General features: G+C 43.9%; 1 pseudogene; it reads right to left on the bottom strand.

Annotated features, from left to right (window-relative positions):
- Positions 1-617: 617 nt before the first annotated feature.
- LOC126102510 (5S ribosomal RNA) lies at positions 618-735 on the bottom strand (annotated as a pseudogene).
- Between the last annotated feature and the right edge of the window lie 21,909 nt (positions 736-22,644).

Below are 22,644 nucleotides of genomic sequence, written 5' to 3'. Positions count from 1 at the left end.
ATTGAGCAAGTCAATAACGCGTAGGTCCACCTCTGATCCTTATGGGAACACTTACTCGGCTTGGCATTGACTGAGGGAGTTGTTGAATGTCCTCCTGAACGATATCGTGCCAAATTCTGTCGGATTCGTACGTTAGTTCGTCAAAATTACGAAATGGTTGGAGAGCCCTCCCCATAATGCTCCATGCGTCCTGAACTGGGGACAGAAAATGTTCAAATGTGTGTGAATTCCTAAGGGACCAAACTGCTGAGGTCATCGGTTCCTAGACTTACACACTACTTAAACCGAGGTCTCGAACCTCCGGCGGGAGGGGCCGCGCACAACTGGGGAGAGATTCGGCCACCTCGCTGCCAAGGTAGGGTTTGGCCAGCACGGAGACAAGTAGTAGAAACAATCGCCAGGTGCAGACGTACATTAGAACTCCATATTCAGGCCACAAGTGGCCCATCGGGACCATCCGACAGCCGTGTCATCCCGCTGATGATGCAGATACGAGGGCAATGTGGTCAGCACACCGCTCTCCCAGTCGTTATGATGGTTTTCTTTGACCGGAGCCGCTACTATTCCGTCGAGTAGCTCCTCAATTGGCATCACGAGGCTGATTGCACCCTGAAAAATGGCAACAGCGCATGGCAGCTCAGACGGTCACGCATCCAAGTGCCGGCCACGCCCGACAGCGCTTCACTTCGGTGATCTGACGGGAACCGGTGTTTCCACTCCGGCAAGGCCGTTGCCAGACGTGCATTACCTCCTATGAAAATAAATGGCACTTCAGACCATCACTCCTGGTTGTCTGGCCGTATGGCGGGCGGCTGTCAGGTTGGTATCCCACTTCTCCCCGGCGTCTCCAGACACGTCTTCTCTGGTCATCGGGACTCATTTAGGAACGGGACTCATCACTGAAGACAATTCTACACCAGTGAACGATATTCCAGACACTACTGCAAAAGGGCTTGTTGGTGTACAAAGGTCAGTGGTAGTCGGTGCAATGGGGCGACGTTAGCCCCCATTCTGTGATCCGCCTGGTCGTTGTCGTCAGTGAAGCACTAGTTTCTCGTCGGATCAATGGTAATGATCAATCCACGGCTCTGAATGCCTCCCTGACGACTGGTCAGTCCTCAAGTTCTGTCGTCTTCAAAAAATGGTTCAAATGGCTCTGAGCACTATGGGACTTAACTTCTGAAGTCATCAGTCCCCTAGAACTTAGAACTACTTAAACCTAGTTAACCTAAGGACATCACACACATCCATGCCCGAGGAAGGATTCGAACCTGCGACCGTAGCGGTTTCGCAGTTCCAAACTGTAGCGCCTAGAACCGTTCGGCCACTCCGGCCGGCGTTCTGTCGTCTCTATAGGTCGACCGCTTCCTTCTTGACACTCTGTGTTCAACCACGGTTCGGTCATCTTCCTGCCAACTTCGTCAAAAGCATCGCTCCTATTGAAATGTGGAGCGATTCGCCGAATACTCCAGCCTGCTTCGTTATGCCCAACTACACGTCCTCTCTCAAGTGTTGCGATATGCGTATATTATTCACGCATCTTTCTGCGAGGCATAGTTACTGTCCAACTGCGTATATTGAATGAAATTTGTGAAGAATTGGCAGCCGCACGGTGAAACAGCGCCACAGCGTCACACGTTCATCCATCACCCGCCAGAGTTTACAATTTTTCATTATTCGTCGATAACAGAATGAATTTCAGTTTTTGACAAATTTTCATAATTCCTTGGTGGTGCGTCGCTTTTTTTCGGCTGAATCAATATACTGAAAATACGGTTTGCATGCAAACAGAAGCGATCTGTGAAGATTCGTGAATACTATTCTGACATGCTGAATGAAGCGGGAAATTGATCTTCAACGTCCTTGGAAGTTGTAGAGATGTTAATTTTATTTGAGAAGGCACTTTATATTACTGATGTATGGCTTGTTCGACGTCAAAGGAGTGACGTCACACGCCACCATAAAAAGTAATCGGCTTCAGCCGAAGGAAGACAGTTATAGCCAGCTACTAGCTGACAGACTCTGATGATATGATTCTATTAGACAGTACCATGTCAGCACTGACTCCATCAGGTGGCAGTGGAGTGATATGTCTTTGTTTTGTGCAGAACGGCTGCAAACATTATGGAATGGTTGTTTTTGATCCATTTAAAATCGTTTCAAACACTATATGAAGTTGTGGTTCTGCAACCTTGGACAAACCAACGATCACAAGATAGTTATAGCTGAATCAGTAGAATATTTTAAGTAGGTGGTGGTCCACATCTCGTACATTTTTGAAGGGACATCTTGATTTATTGCCAAAAGATGCTGATAGAATTTTTTTACTGAAAGACTAGTTTCGGTCCACGCACCATCATCGAATTCCTATATATTAATGAAAGGTACGTATAAAGAAAATTACAAAGTTGAACTAATGTAGATATTTACGAAAAAGCTACATATTGAAAACGTTATACACTCACATGAAACATTCACTGCATCATATTAGGCGACACAGAATAATGTAACAGACTACGTAAAAGCACATCGATAAAAACGTAGACATATCACGTTTATACAGAGTTACCTGTTGTCAAATAGTCATATAAATTACATCATCAGTCTTAAAAATAGATCAGGGTGTCAACAATAGCGTAAGAGGTCGTGTAGAAATGTTACCTAATGCTATAAATTTCTTATCACCGAAATGAAGTCCACCAAGCAACGATGACTGCAGTGCCAGGACTATTGCGCGCAGTATCACCTGGCCGCCAAAATTAGCAGTAAGAGGAATTATCACATCGGCAGCTCGAATTCCAGTGACAGCTAGCGAATCAGTACCAGGGGAGACGAGGAGCCAATAAAATATGCACACACTGTCCGTTGACTGAGGACGTGGGCAACTGTGTCACAAAGATGATAAAGCTGACCCACCTTGTTTGATTATAAGTAAGAGGGAACAACAGTTTCAAATCAAATTTCATTCCGCTAATAAGACGCTTACAGTTTCAAACGCAAATAAATGTTCTAAAAAAAATACAGCTTAGAGCACGATATATGTCACTAAGGTATCAGAAATTCTTATAAAAAGCTATTATTTCGGAAATACAGAAGCGTCCGATCTTACCCGTCGGCTTTGACCCATGACGTCACAAATACCGCGGAAACGACTATAAACAATTCCAATATGGCGGATATAAAAACATCGCATACGTATTGTAAACACTGAAATACACAAGTTTCACAAAAAGCCTAATGACTGTAACGGGACAAGCGTGGGAAATTAGGGGTTTTTGGGTGCGGAGAAACTAAATATACAGAAATATAGCCACCGACCGCCATTCAAAACCACGCAAAACAACGAAATAAATCAACATCACAAAACTGACCAAATACCAAAAAACACATTCCTATCCATAATCGGACACTTCCCTTAACCTATATAGCTCAACAGAACCTACCGATCACATCCCCCAATAGAAAACTAAGATACGAAAGCTTCCCTTACACCTACATACATCGGCACTTATGCAGTTTAGCAGGTACGGAAAAAATTTTTCATTTTTTTTCAAAATTTTATCATCATGTGTCGTTATGCGGGGGGGGGGGGGGGAGTCTGCAGTGCCCCCCATCCCCCACAGGCTTCATTAGTGTCAAATCAATATTTTCGAATCATAGGCGGCCGCTGCCGCGGCCGCATTCCAAAATAAAACTCCCAACCTAACCTCAAGTGGGCTACGCTACAGATCAATATGTTCATCAAATTGCTTCATATTACGTATACATGTTCATTAGTGTCAAATCAATATTTTCGAATCATAGGCGGCCGCTGCCGCGGCCGCATTCCAAAAAAAAAACTCCCAACCTAACCTCAAGTGGGCTACGCTACAGATCAATATGTTCATCAAATTGCTTCATATTACGTATACATGTTCATTAGTGTCAAATCAATATTTTCGAATCATAGGCGGCCTCTGCCGCGGCCGCATTCCAAAAGAAAACTCCCAACCTAACCTCGTATTCAGGGCTACGCTACAGATCAATGTGTAGGTCCCTTACGTCACGGGTCAAAGCCGACGCGTGAGATCGGATGTTTCCAACCTATACCCAATACACAAAACATACATAAATAACCAAAAAAAAAAACTCACTAATAGAAATTCCGCTTCAAATCCAACACCTGAGCAACAGAAAACTGACCCCACCACACGAAACAAACGAAACAAACGAAAACCATGAACACACCACCAGAGAGCACGACAAACAAAAACAAGACATCTACAAACACGCCACAATCGCAAATCAAACTCCGCGCCGTAATGACGTCACACACCACAACACGCTTACGTCACGGGTCAAAGCCGACGGGTAAGATCGGACGCTTCTGTTGACCCATTATTTCTTATTAGATGTACAGGGAAAACGTGTTTCAAGACATCATTATGACGCACTCGTCATGCCGAACATTATCCATACGAGTGTATTCGGAGAGAGAAATTTCGTTGGAGAATGTATGACTTGTGATATATCGAGTTTCTTACATTTACAAGATTTATAAAATTCATGCTCTTCCACAGCAAACTGCCTCGAACTAACTTTAATAAACAGTCTGAAGGACTTACCTGCAAAATCAAATACCGTGAGTATAACTACTTCGAAGATCTGCATATTCATTAAGGGTATGAACCTATGAGAATTTACGTTATGCATCAGTATATAAGATCAGTCAATTTGATTCCTGTGTTTCGGATGTCACAGATCGGCAGAAATGAGGTGTTTATTGATATCTTACCTTCCAACTGACGTCGTTGTTCCGTGGTCTTAATATATTTCACACTTTTTCTCAAGATTATGTTGAGTGATGACAGGACATTTCATGCTGCTCACCATTCGACTCGTCCCAAACTATTGCTAAGCAACGGCTTGGGCCGAGCAGGGACGCTTCTGTTGTTGAGAACAGCGTCACGTCGTAATATATTGTTTAGTCTAAGAAGACACGTGGCAAAGAAAATTGGAAGAATTAGTAAAATCGTTCAATTAGGAGAAGTATTTCTGTAAGGTATAATAATCAAAGTTTATTTTGAAGGTTTTTCAAATGCGAAACATTTACCACCTTTACCACGTCAAAGATCAATTTTGATTGGGAGTCGAACATCAGTTAAGTGAATACACAGAACAGGAGGGACTAGGTGCGAGCAAGTTTTTTGCACAAGGTTATGGCGGCGTATAGGGTATGAGTAGCGTATAATATGGTGTGCAAAAAAGAATCAAGCCATAATTTAAATTTATGCCTTATAGGTGTTGCGCAAGTTAGGTGGTTGGTCAAGAAACTTGTCTGTTTCCCGAAACAGTGTAAGATAGACATCATTTTGATTTTTGTAAGTTGTCGATGTGCACGTCAGAGAGAGAGAGCAAGTTATGTTACTGTTAAACAATCTTTTGTCTTGTTGTGGCATAGTATTTGAGTCTGCGCAGACTGAAACATTCTTATTTGAACTGTGGTATGTGCTGAAAGTATTCCGTAATACTGTGTTGAGTTGTGATTGTGTCTGTTAGATGAAGATGTTGTTTTGTTTGTGGAGCGCTCAACTACGCCGTCATCAGCGCCCGTACAAAGTCCCAATTTTTACACAGTCTAATCCAGCTTCTTTCACGAATGATGACGAAAATGATGAGGACAACACAAACACCCAGTCTCCGGGCAGAGAAAATCCCCAACCGGCAGGGAATCGAAGCTGTGACTCCGTGATTCAGTGACAGCAACGCTAGCCACTAGACCACGAGCTGCGGACTGTTAGATGAAGAAAGATTTATTGTAAAAGACAACAAGGATGAATATGATGCATAGGTTGGAAGTCGAAATGAATACAAATTTTGGTAATTTCGTCTTAGAATGGGCAAAATGGAAATGTCCGCCAAAGAAGCAATGGAACTTCTCTAGGTGGCAGCACAGCGTGGGTTGCAACGAAAAACTCAGTATTCCAAAACACTTGCACTTCTTATTGTGAATGTGATCGCTTCGTGCGGCAATTACCGAGCAATATGAGTAACGTGATAAGGTTTCTTAACGAGAAATAGCGACGCAGCGTACCCAACAAAATTGGTTGGGTGATTGGCTGGATAATCGTCTTAGGAGTTGCACTGAGTAAAGCAACATGAACATGTTCAGTGAACGAAATCGGTCGTAACACAATAAAAGTGTATAACTCACCTGAGTTGGTTTTGAGGGTTCCGTGTATGAATGGGTAAAAACGGAATCATTATAGGACTGTTTTATTGTCAGTCTCTCTGTGTGAGTGCCCATCTGTTTGTCAGTCTGTCCGACTGTTAACAATCTTTTTTCTCAGTAACAGGTAGACGTATCAAGTCGAAATGTATGTCACATACTACAGCCTAGAGTCCCTTAGTGATGTAAAAAATTTAAGCTTCTGTGTCAACGCAGTTAAAAGATACGGCCATTTTTGTCACATATTTTGATACTCACAAACCCATCAAAACCTGTGGGGTACTTTCTGTTCGCTTAGAATCATGAAAGTTGACAAGAAGCAAGGTTTCACAGTACAAGTAAAGGAAAAAATCCGTAAATGGTTAATTTGAAATTATAACACACACAAAAACGTTTTTTTGTTTCTTGTCCTACAGTCTGTACCCTCACTTAAGACTCCTTTTTCTCAGGTATTACGATAGAAAATGCAAAATTACACACGAAATTTAAAATTCAAACTTAAAATTAAAACATTATGGAAAGCATGGGAATTCCCGAGACCAATACCTCGCCAGTAACGCCACTTGTTAGAGGAAAAATGGTCAAGATACTCGATTCCCAAGATGAATGAACAACGTGAACATAATTGAGGATACAGAACCCTAGGAGCTCGAGTCTTGTCCACACTTGTCCAATTATTTAATTAACCAGTGCAAATGTGAGGTGCAGTGCTCAGCATGATCGAGATTCGTAGAAAGTTCCACCCATTGTTTACAGCTACTTGGTGACCTCGTTTGCACCTTAGCCCACAGTTACGTAGGGTCGGCCATGGTTAATCGGATTTGGCATGTGAATGGTAAGGGGTGGCTGGATGCCCTTCCTGCCACCACCCCGGATTGCCCATGGCGGAATTAGTGTACTCCGTCTGTGTCTAGTGTATATCGTGAAATAGTGCGAACGTGTTTTCCAATGTCTGCAACGCGTGTAACTGAGACGTAGCGTGGGGACCAGCCCAGTATTCACCTAGTGGGATGTGGAAAACCGCCTAAAAACCACATCTGCGGGGCGGAATCGATGTGGGGCCGGCGCGCCTACCCGAGTCCAGGAAGCAGCGTGTTACCGCTTTCGGCTATCCTGGCGGGTAGCTACTTGTTGACTACACTAAACAATATCTTTGTCACTACGAAGAGCAGTCCAGTATTCAACAGAAGTAACTTGGCCTGCCACAATGATATGTAACGTACCTTATAAAATCGCGACGTATGTGCGTCAGGGGTAAGAGGGCAGATAATATGCGCCGGCACTTTAGAGGAACGTGACGCAATCGCCGTATTGAAGGCAGCGCCCTTGAAAGCGCGCGCAGGCATTAGCTTGCGGAAGGCGCAATCTCGATGCCGCGGGCAAAAACAGCGAGCAATATTAATGAGTGCGCAGGTCCAGCGGCCAGCACTCAGCGACCCCCGGCCGCACAAAAACCCGCCCACTGACGCGGGAGTGAGTCAGCAGGATCAGGCGCCATCAGCCACCCGTCGTCGTGTAGACAGCCAGACACAATGACCAGACAGTGGAAAAGTACCAACTGTTCAGCTCAAGATTTCCTAGTTTACAGACGATAGGGCGGTACCTCCCACGATGGGTCTACGGTTTCCCAGTGTAAAGCGAGTCTAGGAGTCCTATGACTCCTGTAATATCTCGGCACTCTAGAAATACGGAGACTCTTTCGTAGAGTGGTGGCGTTATTATCTGTATTTCATATACGCTATCCTCTCAAAAGTATCCGGGCATCTGTCAGTGTGGGTGTGCCTATCCTTCGCGTATAGGACGGCTTGAACTCCAACTGAAGCAGCTACCATCGTCGTCTAACTTCGGCGGAGCTCACTATCAGTCCAGAATGAGATTTTCACTCTGCAGCGGAGTGTGCGCTGATATGAAACTTCCTGGCAGATTAAAACTGTGTGCCCGACTGAGACTCGAACTCGGGACCTTTGCCTTTCGCGGGCAAGTGCTCTACCAACTGAGCTACCGAAGCACGACTCACGCCCGGTACTCACAGCTTTACTTCTGCCAGTACCTCGTCTCCTACCTTCCAAACTTTACAGAAGCTCTCCTGCGAACCTTGCAGAACTAGCACTCCTGAAAGAAAGGATATTGCGGAGACATGGCTTAGCCACAGCCTGGGGGATGTTTCCAGAATGAGATTTTCACTCTGCAGCGGAGTGTGCGCTGATATGAAACTTCCTGGCAGATGTAGAGCACTTGCCCGCGAAAGGCAAAGGTCCCGAGTTCGAGTCTCGGTCGGGCACACAGTTTTAATCTGCCAGGAAGTCTCACTATCAGTGTTTACGCTCAGGAGCATCGGCTTCAGAGACGGCTGCTGCAATGGACGGAGAGTACTGCTGTGACAACCACAGATGGAATAGTTCTTCGTGTCACGTGACTGTGACGCCGTCAGTACTTGCACTTGATGTCGACGTGACAGACGTGCACAAGATGTGAAGGAACGTGCAACAACTGAACGTCTGCTAAAAAGCTTGTCGTAGGCGCCGGACGCACAGACACAACATATTAGAGATAGTACACCCATGCTCATAAATTAAGGATAATGCTGATACACGGTGAAACAACGTTCTGGCGGGCGGTATGCGGGTTTAAATCACCTCGGGGTATGACCATGCGATGCATTTGACCTGCAGTCGTCGCACGGTGGCGCTGGCATCAGTCCACATACGCCGAGGTGTGTTGGTGCATGTCAGAGTACGGTGCAGCGAGTGAGTGTGCAGGCGTTTTCAGACGTGCTAATGGTGGCTATGTGTTTAAAATGGCTCAAAGAACACATATTGATGACGTTATGAGGGGTAGAATACTAGGGCGACTGGAGGCTGGTCCAACACAGCAGGTCATAGCACGGACCCTCCTCGTGCCACAAAGTGTGATCTCAAGATTATGGCAACGATTCCAGCAGACAGGAAACGTGTCCAGGAGCTACATTACGGGACGTCCACAGTGTCCAACACCACAAGGAGGTAAATATTTCACCATCAGTGCCCGCCGACGGCCACGGAGTACTGCAGGTAGCCTTGCCCGGGATCTTACCGCAGCCACTGGAACAGTTGTCTCAAAACACACAGTCTACAGACGATTGAACAGACATGGTTTATTCGCCTGGAGACCTGCAAGGTGCATTCCACTGACCCCTGGTCACAGGAGAGCCCGTAGAGCCTGGTGTCAAGAACACATGGTCATTGGAACAGTGGTCCCAGGTTATGTTCACGGACGAGTCCAGGTATAATAGGAACAGTGATTCTCGCCGGGTTTTCATCTGGCGTGAACCAGGAACTAGATACCAACCACATAATGTCCTTGAAAGGGACCTGTATGGAGGTCGTGGTTTGATGGTGTGGGGTGGGATTGTGATTGGTGCACGTACACCCCTGCATGTCTTTGGCAGAAGAACTGTAACAGGTCAGGGGTATTGCGGCGTTATTTTGCACCAGTATGTCCGCCTTTTCAGGGGTTCAGTGGGTCCCACCTCCCTCCTGATGAATGATAACGCACGGCCCCACCGAGCTGCCATCGTGGAGCCTTGAAACAGAAGATATCAGGCGAATGGAATGGCCTGCCTGTTCTCCAGACCTAAACCCCAGCGAGCACGTCTGAGATGCTCTCGGTCGATGTATCGCTGCACGTCTTTAAACAGCTACGACACTTCAGAAGCTCCGACAGGCACTGGTGCAAGAATGGGAGGCTATACCCCAGCAGCTGTTTGATCATCTGACCCAGAGTATGCCAACCCGTTGTGCGACCTGTGTACGTGTGCATGGTGATCACATCTCATATTGATGTCAGGGTACATGTGCAGGAATCAGTGGCGTTTTGTAGCATATGTGTTTTGGGACGGTTTTCTCAACTTATCACCAATACCGTAGACTTACAGTTACGTGTCGTGTGTGTTGCCTATGTGCCTATGCTATTAGCGCCAGTTTTGTGTAGTGCCACATTGTATGGCACCACATTCTGCAATTATCCGTAATATATAGCTCAAATGGTTCAAATGGCTCTGAGCACTATGAGACTTAACGTCTGAGGTCATCAGTACCCTATAACTTAGAACTACTTATACCTAACTAACCTAAGGACATCACATACATCCATGCCCCAGGCAGGATTAGAACCTACGACCGTAGCGGTCGCGCGGTTCCAGACTGAAGTGCCTAGAACCGCTCGGCCACACTGGCAGGCTCCTTAATTTGTGAGCATGAGTGTGTAAGAACAGCGTTATTTATATACCACCATCTGCAGAGCGTCTGGAATACAATATCTGACCACACTATCCAATCACCTCTTAGTGGATATTAATATGGAGTGTATTCAGCCTTCGCCTTAATGGCAACTTGAATCCCGCTAGGAACACTTCCCACGAGGTGCCTGAGTGTCTGTGGAAGAAAGGAGGCTCATTCTTCCTCAAGAGACGAAACCAGGGAAGGTAGTGATGTTGGACGCTGGGATGTGGTGCGAAGTCGATGTTCTAACTGATTCCAAAGGTGTTTGGTTGTTCAGGTCTGGACTCTGGTCAAGCCAGTCCATTTCAGGAATGTTATCGTTCTCAGACCATTGCCTCATAGGCGCTGCTTTGAGGCAGGGTCATTGACATGTTGATACAAACAATCATTGTTTCCTAAATTTTGCTTTACTGTTAGCGGAACAAAATGCTGTAAGATGGGGAACCACGCGCCAACCACGAAAAGCAGCCCTGTACCATAACACCACCTCCTGTGTACTTCACTTTTGGTGCTGCACACGATGACAGTTTGCTATCCAAGCTTTCACCAAACCCACAACCTTCCATCGGATTGTCGCAGGGCATAGCATGATTCAAACTCAAAATCACTCGTTTCCTCTGTCTTATGGTATCGCTCTTTGCAGCACCTCAGACGACGCTAAACGTTGACTATAGAAATGCGTAGCATATGAGGAAGAGCTCTATCATTGTACCCCTTATTTTTAACTCCCTATGCACAGTGATTGTGTTATCTGGGTCTCTGTTGGGACTTTGGAAGTAACGAGTGATTACTTCCGCTGATTTCTTGCGATTTTTAACAACTTCCGCAGTGCTCAACGATCCCCGTCCGTCAGCCTTTGTGACTCGCCTTAGCTGTGGTTGTTTCTTCGCGTTTCCATTCCACAAGCACGTCATCAAGACGCGACTCGCGCAGCTTTAGTGAGGTTGAAATGTCGCTGATGAATTCGTTACTCAGGTGACACCCTGTGAATAGTCACTGAGCTCTACTAAACGGCCCATTCCGCTGTTGTTGCTTCTCTCTACTGATTAAATACTTTTGAACAGATAAGAGAATCTAGATTCGAAGAGAAACGACATCGGCAAACTGCCATGGACAACAAAATATGGGTAACAGAAATCTTGGATTCTAGCAGCGAGTAAGCGGGGCACTCATCTATGAATACCTAGGATAATATAATGTTACACAATAAACGTTCAACAATCACACCATCTATAAACGCCTAAATACAGTGGTGTAAAAAAGTAACCCCTCTATATATTTGCTTATTTTCATGATACTTCACAGGGTACGGAGTCTAGCATACGTAAAGAACACCAAAATTGGATGTAGGTGAATGTCGCTTGAACTGGTGAGTTCTGTACCATTTGATCACTTTGATACACATTCATCTAAAGGTACAAATATGTTAAAAATAAATGAAGGTGACGCAACCCGTTTGGTAACGGTATGTCATACATGTAGGCAATGAAGGTGCCATCGAATAGGGGACATTCATATTGGTTGAAATGGAGGTCACAATATGACTGCCATCACTTCTCTCTAACGAACAGAGCAGGAACCTACTTTCAGGTCATGTGCATCTGTTTACCAACATAGCTTCTGCTTGTAAATAATAAGAGATCCATATTTTTTCTGTATTTTGTGTTCTTAAACAAGCACACTCATTCACAATAATTAACGAACTTTCACAAAAATAAAACTCCCTATTACTGCAAAAATACGTCTCTCTCTTACAACTGAATCCATATAACTCACTAATCACTAATACTGTACGCCTTTCTGACAAGTGCAAAACGGAAGAACAGAGATACTACAGTTGCAGGCCAGAGCCTTGGCTTTCACATAGCCCCCCCCCCCCCCCCCCAATCGGAGGTTCGAGTCCTCCCTCGGGCATGCATGGGTGTGTGTGTCGTCCTTAGTGTGAGTTAGTTTAAGTTAGATTAAGTAGTTTGTAAGCTTAGGGACCGATGACCTCAGCAGTTTGGACCCAAAAGACCTTACCACAAATTTCCAAATTTCCTTTCACGTAGTTGACGACTGGAGTATTTACGTTTACTTCACGCAACGTTTTACTTAAATGTTTCAAAAATTGGTGAAAACGTTATTGCAAATCACTTTATAAATTAACTAACTAAAAGATTGCTCAGTTCATATCAAATGAAAAAAATTATTCACAAAGTGTATCCCTAGTACAGAAGTCACTTGACACAAATTGTTACACTCCTTTAAGTGACGTGATCGGTACCCACCGGTATCGAAGGGTTTTTAATATGCATTAAGCTTGCTTACATTTAAATGTGTGACAAGGAGAAATAAACAAAAAGGTCGACTCAGTAATACAAAAATTTCACACGAGAATATTCCAGACTTGAGACCTTAGGTGCAAAATGGCAGGAGGAAAAGTACAACGGTAGAGAAGATGAGCTGGGGGTTACTACAGGGACTGATCTGATGCTGGAGTTCCGTTTGCCTTGACCAAGCGTCGTGCTGTGTGCCCCACACGGCACACAATGACGGGGCCCGTTTTTGCACGTCTGTCAGCTACAGGCTGCGTGCTGGCAACAGGCACGCAAATCCCTACCTCCGGGTCGCCGCATCACCTAGCGTGTATTGACTACACACTTGTGCAAATTCTTACAACCAGACCCGTCTCCTTCTTTGTTTCCCTTTCTGTATCCGTCGTGTAAATCATATATTTTCCAACTGTCTGTTATGTTTTGTTTTTGACGTCATACCACTTCACTCAAAAGGATGTTGTTTTTGTTGTGGTCTTCAGTCCTAAGACTGGTTTGATGCAGCTCTCCATGCTACTCTATCCTATGTCATCCTGTTCATCTCCGAATAACTACTGCAATCCACATCATTCTCAATCTACTTACTGTATTCATGTCTTGGTCTCCCTCTACAATTTTTACCCCCAACACTTCCCTCCAATACTAAATTGATGATTTCTTGACGCCTCAGAATCTCTCCTATCAACCAATCCCTTCTTGTAGTCAGGTTGTCCCACAAATTTGTTTTCTCCACAGTTCTATTCAGTACTTCCTCATCTGTTACGTGATCTATCCACCTCATCTCCAGGATTCTTCCATAGCACCACATTTCAAAAGCTCCTATTCTCTTCTTGTCTAGGCTGTTTATCGTCCATGTTTCACTTCCATGCAGGGCTGCACTCCGTAGAAATACTTTCAGAATACTTCCTGATGCTTAGATCTATATTCGCTGTAAACAAATTTCTCTTGTTCAGAAACACTTTCCTCGCCATTGCCAGTTCACATTTTATACACTCTCTATTTGGCAACCATCAGTTATTTTGCAAGCAAAACTCGTCTACTACTTTAATTGTCCCGTTATATAATTTAATTCCCTCAGCACTACCTGATTTGATTCTACTGCATTGCATTATAGTTGTTTTGCTTTCGTTGATGTTCATCTTACATCCGCCTTTCAAGAAACTGTCCATTCCGCTGAACAGCTCTTCCAAATCCTTTTCTGCAACCGTCAGAATTATAATGTCCACGGCAAACCTCAAAGTTTTTATTTCTTCTCCTGATCTTTGATTCCTCCACCAAATTTTTTCTTTTGTTCCCTTTAATGCTTGCTCGGTGAACAGATTGTATAACACTGGCAATAGTCTACAATCCTGTCTCACTCCCTTCTCAACCATTGCTTTCCTTTCGCGCCTCTTCGCTCTCATAACTACTTCCTGTATATTACCCCTGCTGCCTTCAGAATTTCAAAAACAGCATTCCAGTCAATATTGTCAAAAGCCTTCTCCGAGGCTTAGAAAGATATGTCGACCTGAGTAGCTAACTACTTATCACACAGTAAATACGGTATCTTCAATAAGAATACATCATCAGTTGTGATACCTCGAGAATATTGGCCGAATAAGTAGATAACCACTAGGAAAAAGAGTGATGTATTATGAAGTTGTTAGTTGTCTTTTAATTTATTCGTACATAATCGAGATTTCGACCCTTCTGCTCGGATATTTTGGTATTCTTGGTTAGGTGAAAACTACCAAAGCTCAGCGTCGCGCGGGTTTTCTCGCAGTTTTCTGAAGAAGGGTCGTTACTGGGTGAAATTTTTCAAGCTACTGTAGGTGGACCATAGCACCAAGACAGAAAGCGGCTCAGCCTGGGGAAGAGAAGGGGAATGTATGTTACAGTACTGTTGTCGTGCCACAGAGATGGCTTCCTGGTCGCTGTTTGAATTCCTCACACGCAGTTGCGGCGTATTTACGCTGATGAGCCAAAACGTCACGACCACCTACTTAAAAGCGTGTTGATCCACTTCTGGAACGCATTTCAGTAGTGATTCTGCGTTTCATGGATTCGACAAGTACGTCATACGTTTCCAGAGGTTTGTGGCACCAGGTGGCTACGCACAGGTCATACACTTCCCGCAATTTACGGGCGGTTGGTTTGTGGGTGCTGAGTGGCGCCCGATAGTGTCCCAGTTGGGTTTCATCGGATTCAGATAAGCCGAATTTGATGGCCAAGACATCAACGTGCCTTCACTGTCACGTTCCTCAAACCACTGCAGCAGGATTATGGCCTTGTGACAGGGACAATTATCCTGCTGGAAGATGCAGCGCTGTTGGGGTTACTCCATTATAATGTTCACACAGTCCACAGCTGTCATGGTGCCTTCGATTGCTACTGCAGGTCCCATGGAAGCCCAGGTGACTGTCCCCTAAAACATAAGGCTGCTCCCACCGGTCTGAGTCTGTGGCGCGCTACATGTTTCGAGGAGCCGTACGCCTGGAAGACGTCGTATCTGGACACGGCCATCGACCTGGTTTAACAATAAACGGGCTTCATCAGACCAGGCGACACGATTCCGTTGATCCGCGGTCCAATCTCGACGATCACGTGCCCCTATAATCACAATTGACGATGTTGTTGGGTCAACATGGGAACATGTAGGGGTGCTCTGCTTCGGAACACCATGTTCAGCACCACGTGCTGAACGGTGTGTTGCAAAACACTTGTGCCTGTGCCAGCACTGTATTCTGTTTTCAGATGGGCGCCTATTATGCTCTAGAGAGGGCGCAAGTCTCCTATCCCTATGTACTGTTATGAGGAGAACGTCCAACTTCTTGTCGCCTACTCATGGTTTCAGCATTCTTCTACCACTTTTCCATAAATGCTCACGACAGTTCCAAACAACCGACTAGCTTCGCCGTTCCCGAGAGGCTCGCTTCCACGCACTGTTGCACGACAATCTGACTATTGGCAAAGTCGCTTAAGTTGGCGGATTTTCGCATTTGCGCCACTTATCGTCGCTAGAATGAGTTCCCATTCGTCTTTGTTCCGCTCATACACTTCTCTTACTGCGTCACGTGCCCTCAGCCGCACCAGGCATCCTACAACCTCATGATTGGCAGTGGTCATAACATTTTGGCTCAGGAGAGTATTTTCTTGGTGGCTGGGAGTCACCACGCCATAAGCCTACAGCTGTTCTCTCTATTGCACTGGTGGCCAAACTTAAGGACGAAAGTAACTTTTGCATGAAGTATCACTGCCAAGTCACAGAGCTCGATGAAATTACAATTGCTGCAGTATGGTGCAGATGGTAATTCAAAGAAATACGTAGTATGACGAACAGACATGACACATTTATTCAAAGAAAATAACAATGATGTTACCTCGATACGTAACCTCCCGTGTACGTCAAAAAGGCGGCACTAGGATCTTAATAGGGTGAGTGATCACTACTGACGGCAACGCATGCTTTGCGAAGTGCTCCACTGCTTATCACTAGGGTCGTAAGGAGTTCTTGTGGCAGTGTGTTATATTCCTCTACCAGCGCGTTGACAACTGCAGGATGGTCGTAAGCGTATGTGGGCGTGCGAAAATAAGACGTGTCCCCACCGCATCCCACACGTGCCCCATGAGGTTTAAGTCAGGGAGAACGGGTGGGCCAGTCACTCCCTGAATATCCTCTCCTACCAAGAGATCCTCCACCTACACTCCTCGAAGTGGTCCTGCATTGACAAAAAATGGTTCAAATGGCTCTGAGCACTATGGGACTTAACATCTGTGGTCATCAGTCCCCTAGAACTTAGAACTACTTAAACCTAACTAACCTAAGGACATCACACACATCCATGCCCGAGGCAGGATTCGAACCTGCGACCGTAGCAGTCGCGCGGTTCCGGACTGAGCGCCTTAACCGCGAGACCACCGCGGCCGGCAACATTGACATAAAAATGAACTCTTGGACAAACGCATCCCTGAAAAGACGTACTTTCGGAAGCATCACAATGTCACAATAACTTTGACTGGTGAGTGTACTGTGTCCAAAGATTTTACCAGTACACACATGCAACATTATGCTTCCCTAAACCATAACACCTAATCCAACAAAACGATCATGTTCGAGATGTTTATATGTGAAGATGGTATCTGTTCTTTCGGACATGTCCGAAAGAACAGATACCATCGATGACCAAGCAGCTCGTTAGAATGAAATTACAATGAAATGAATACCCCTAGCTGCATACAGGCGTTGATATACGTCAATGGGGACAGTTGAAAATGTGTGCCTCGACCGGGTCTCGAACCCGGGATCGCCTGCTTATATGGCAGACAGTCTATCCTTCTGAGCCATTGAGGACACGGAGGATAGTGCGACTGCAGGGACTTACCTCCGGCACTCCTCCCGTGAGACCCACATTCCCAACTTACTGTCCCACACTATATTCATAGTGCCCCTGCCCATTATACTCATTACTCGCGGCTTTTTGCGATTCCCGTAAGAGTTCTGGGACTGTTTGTGCATCCGTACAGAAGAAGAAGATGGTCAAGTGGCCTGTCCGAAAGAACAGATACCATCTTCATATATAAATACAGTTAAGGCTCACCGGCCATTTGACCATCTTCTCCTTCTGTGCGGATGCACAAACAGTCCCCGAACTCTTACGCGAATCGGCAAAAAGCCGCGAGTAATGAGTATAATGGGCAGAGACACTATGAATATAGTGCGGGACAATAAGTTGGAAATGTGGGTCTCACGGGAGGCGTGTCAGAGATAAGTCCCTGCAGTCACACTATCCTCTGTGTCCTCGGTGGCTCAGAAGGATAGAGCCCCTGTCATGTAAGCAGGAGACCCCGGGTTCGAGTCCCGGTCGGGGCACACATTTTCAACTGTCCCCATTGACGTATATCAACACCTGTATGCGGCTAGGGGTATTCATTTCATTGTAATGTTAGAGATGGTTTCTGGTGCAATATGTGTTTCCACCTCTTCCCATATAGTGGTACATCCAGAATCACTACTCACACTGAATCTTCTCTCATCTGGAAAGAGCGAGGGACACAACTCGTCATTGGTCCAATCCCTATGCTCTTGACAACATCGCAAACTGTGCTGCCGATATGTGAGTTTAAGCAAAACACATAGAACTTGTCGTCGGGCAAAGACAGCACACCCATCCAGTCGCCGTGCCACTGGGGAGCGGCAGAGCGCGTACTTGGCAGTCCTGTTAAAAGTGCTTGCAAATGCACCCGGTGTTTGACGTGGGTGCTTCCTTGCAAGTTGCACAATGTAGCGGGCAATCGCTTCTGTCATTGACCGTGGTCGACCACTCACTCTCCATGTGGCAGCGGTACCTGTGGTTTGGGACGCTTCCTTCTAGTGAAACAGTACTGTGAGCAATACCAAACTCTTGAGCTACACTCGGCACACTTCGTGCCCCTTCCAGTTTCCTGATGGTTCTTCCCCTTATGAAGTCATCCACATTTTTGTTTCCGTTCCATGCAGTCATGGAGAACGCAACCACCGCACATCACAATTGCTCAATGATTGACACACGCTGTCTTTTCCCGCTCATTCAACTCCTGTTGCGTGCCCAGCCCCATGTGGCGCTATATTCACGCCTCACCTCACGCCGTGTAACGTCTAGCTTTCTGTGCATGACTGGAACACTTCTGGAAACATTACCTCCCACTTTTATTCATTTCCACCGAGCTGTTAGTACGTTATGGTACAGTGTTCATACTTCGAAATTTCAACCACTTCTTCGACATTCCCTCTGTAATTAAGATAGCGTTCACGAAGTACTTTCATACAAATAGAGAAAAGATGTCATTATAAAATGATGCGAAGTACAAGGAATCTTACAGATGATCATTTCTTGGTGGAAAGGCAAGCAGCTCACAACAGAAACAAATATAATTCGCATACATTGGCGAAACAATGCTATATTTAAAGTGCGACGTTACAAAACACAGTTATTTGTACTTTTCTTATCACTCAAACATGTCTCAATGACGCAGTTCTTAATGTAGAAAGCTGAGAAAAACTTTCCGAAGTGATTCGTACTACACAAACATATGATTATTATTACTCGAGATAAAATAACAATTATTCTTAATTTCTTAGAAATTGATAAAATTATTGTGCTGTATCTTCCTCAATAATCCCTCTACGTTAAACTTACTAACAGTGTTCCGAATTTTAGGTTACGGGACTAGGTCCTAAATTCCGGTAACGCGCTAGTTCTCGTCTATACTCGTTTCATACCGAAGCATAATACTAAACACAACTATTGGAGTGTATACCACTGTAAATGTTTTCTTATACACAGATAAAACTGAGACTGTATAGGCAAATAACCCAAAAGCTAAGCTTGTCAGCAATTGCAGTGCGTTAGTTAAATGTAATGTTTGACGTAAACTTTCAACGCGACACAACCAATAATGTGGATTTAACTCACTGCTGGACTCCTATATTTACCCTCCATTCTCTCTCTCTCTCTCTCTCTCTCTGAAAACAAAAACCCATCAATAATTGTAAAAATAAAGGACTCGAAATTTAGAAAATTATACTTCAGTCACATTAAATTTGTTTACCCATTGAATTTCGGCATGATTGCACCCACACGTTCAATATCATATGACCCCACATTCCCGATCTAACGGTAACCAAAGGGGAAAGCATTAAGATAAAAAGTAACGGTTTCATCAATGAACTACCAGGTGTTTTTTACTACACTCGGAACAGCACTTGCTCAATCGGAAACAAGATAGAGATTATAGTCGGTTCGCGTAGAAGCCGGTTAATGAGAACAAAATTATTTTTTCACCTCAAACTTGGAAATAATCACTATACTGAAATTTACAGTCTGATAATTTTGGAATGTGTTTTAAATAATAAAGATTTATTTCTTCATTTCACACTTCACTAATCATTATACTGAACAACACAGTGTGGTAATTTTGGAATGAGGTTTAAATAATTAAGATTAATGGTGAGGTTGGAATGATTGATATAGAAAGAACGGTACCCATGTGATGGGCTTTGTTAGCGGCAGAAACAACAGAGATTAGATACATAGCAGTAAATCGCCTATCCCCGCTCCTCCTCCCTTCTCCGTCTATCCCCCCTCCTTCCTCCCTCCCCCTCCCCCCCTCACCACACACACAGTCCCGATTTCTTAAATAATCTAAATCTTTTGTTGAAATCGTCATATCTTATGTGAATGCTTACGACGTCGTATCTCCTGAAATATGTGTCGTACATTTGCCAGACATGCAAATTTCTAGCAATTTTCTATATCGCAGATGTGTACTAACACTGATTCACGAGACAACTAATTTATATAACCTGATATGTCAATTTCTCGTACAACTTGGACGTTTTTTGACGCGCGAGTAGTGTAGCAAAGCGTGTGAGTCATACAGTAATCTTTATTTTGTGTATTTTTGCCCTGCCCTTTGTTATTTGTACTTTTTGTTGTCTATTTATTCCAGCGTGGCACTTGAAAATGTCCTAAGGCCGAAATCTAGATGATGGAATGCATATGCTCTATACAGTCAAATGGAGGAAATACCAATTCGAAAACAATGTTGTGGTTACATTCAGTGGTACGTGTATGTGGATATTGTTTCACAAATTTATTGGAACTGAGTTAGTAATAAAGAAGGGGTAGCGGCATGTTACCAAGAAAAAGTTTCTACAAAGTTTGAAATCATGTGTGAAGTTTACTGGGAGACGCTAAGTGCTCTCATTCTCGAATACTCGATGAACATCAGTTGTATAATTTGAGCACTGTGAGCTAAGCTGCCTAAAAACATGTGCACGGTTTCTAAATGCATTACATTTATTGTGTTAAACTTTTAACGTAAGAGTGTATCACTTAGATAATGGCTGATATCTTGGGTGTTCTCGTTAGGATAGATATACACGCGAGTTTTGCAGGGTCGTGATCAGAGCAGGAATTCCCCAGCCTACATCTGTGACAGACCTGTTGCGACAGCTGTCCACGTTGGACTATGTCGGTATTTCCCTGTTACTCCTACAAGAGGAGACACATCTATAAATCAGCCGCAAAGGAGTGGAGATGTGATACATGGACTGTGTTGATTGTACAAAGTGTATCATAAACTTTAACTGATAGTAATGTAACTTACAATGCCTTTTCTGTATATAACGTAGTGTATACGAAGTCTGTACTTACATCTCTGGATAAACGCTTAAACTCAAAGGCCAATAAATAAGTAATAATACAAATCGTAAGTATGTATGAGAGAGACTTCGTTTTCGTATCAGTTTCTGGCTGGCTGCGTGTGTCACCCCATCGTAACATTACAAGGTTCTACGTCGACACTGACTGGTGAAGCTGGTTTACTGAAGTTCATGATTCCATGTTCATGATTGTTTGTTCACTTTAGATAGTGTTCCGATTAATATCCTCTTGTTCTTTCGTCAGATCCTTGAAGGGAGTGAAAAGAAGAACCACTATAAATTACGCAATGGGTTTCTATCCGAATTTTCGTAGCCAAATGAAGATTGAGACATGGCCAAACTGGGTATCAAATTGGCCAGCGTGAGGTGTAGTTTTACTTGACAGTAATCAGGGTAAGTGAATTTGTGATTTGAGGAAAAAGTTTTGTCCACACTTTCACAGCCAGATGAAGAGAAGTGGATGGACATATCGGGTATAAAAGACATAAAAGCATGAGGCCTAGTTTTTGAAAATTTTATTTAGTTGTTTGAAAGTAATCAGGGTAATTAACAAAAATTTATAGAGTGATTTGAGGGATAAGAAAGTTCATTTCTTCAACGACGTAGCTGTTTCACCCATAAAAATTTATATTGGCTTGATATTTAACAGTCAAAATGACTTCTTTCGAATCAAATCATAAATTCAGTGCATTAAAGAACAGAAGACGTTCGGAAAGCAAATGAGATGTCAAAAATATCATGCTTTCTGAATAAAACTTGAAAATTAAAAAAAATTGGAAAAAGAAACCCTTAAATGTTCTCTAAAATTATTTTTATGAAAGCAAGAAATAAAATAGACTAGAAAAGCCTTTGCTACACCTTTGAATGATGCTCTAAGTCACGTGTAGCAAGAAAGTTGCTGATGAGAATTAAAAGTGCAATATTTTATTTTAAAGAGTCATGGATTACGTAGACTGCGCTGTTTGCTGTTGTGTGGTCTTGACGTCACTATTATCTAGGCCCAAATCTGTAAAAAAGTTCCAACAGTTTTTCATTCTCAAAAATTTTTCAATAGAGAATCCTTTAAATGTCAGGAAAAAGAATGCGCGTTCTCTATCGGCATCTCATTTCCTGTACCTTATTCCGTGCAAGGTTCAACGGTTGATGAAACGTTTCTCTAATCTAGTTTTTTTCTCACTTTTACACAAGTAACTTCACAAAATATTTGACCAGTTTTTCTTTTCCAAACATTTTTTGGCTGTTATGGCCGAACCTCCGATGACGTAATGTGTATATATCCAGATACGTGAACATGTGCTACACAGCTGATCATTCAGGATAAATTAGCCTTCACTATTCCAACCCGTACTTATTTCGGTATCATTATAAGTATTTTTCCGTTACTGTAGTTTCCTGAGTAGTGAGAACCTTGGGAGAGCTACCATGACAAAAGTTTTCCATGTCGCACGCAAGATAACGGATACGGGAGAAATGCCCTCAGACTTCAAGAAAGATGTAATACCCCAATTTCAAATCAGGCAGCTGCTGACTGTGAGAATATTACAGAGCAGTGGTTCAATAAGACGAGCCTGCAAAATACTGATATGACTTATTTATAGGAGAATGGAAAAACTGGTGAAAGCCGACATCGGGAAAGATTAGTATGGATTCCGGAGAATATTGAAGACAGGTTACACAAAC

The sequence above is a fragment of the Schistocerca cancellata genome, chromosome 9 (genome assembly GCF_023864275.1).
Source record: "Schistocerca cancellata isolate TAMUIC-IGC-003103 chromosome 9, iqSchCanc2.1, whole genome shotgun sequence".
NCBI classification, from domain to species: Eukaryota; Metazoa; Arthropoda; class Insecta; order Orthoptera; family Acrididae; genus Schistocerca; species Schistocerca cancellata.
Note: the sequence above shows the minus strand (reverse complement) of the source record. Positions and strands in the feature narration are given on the sequence as shown.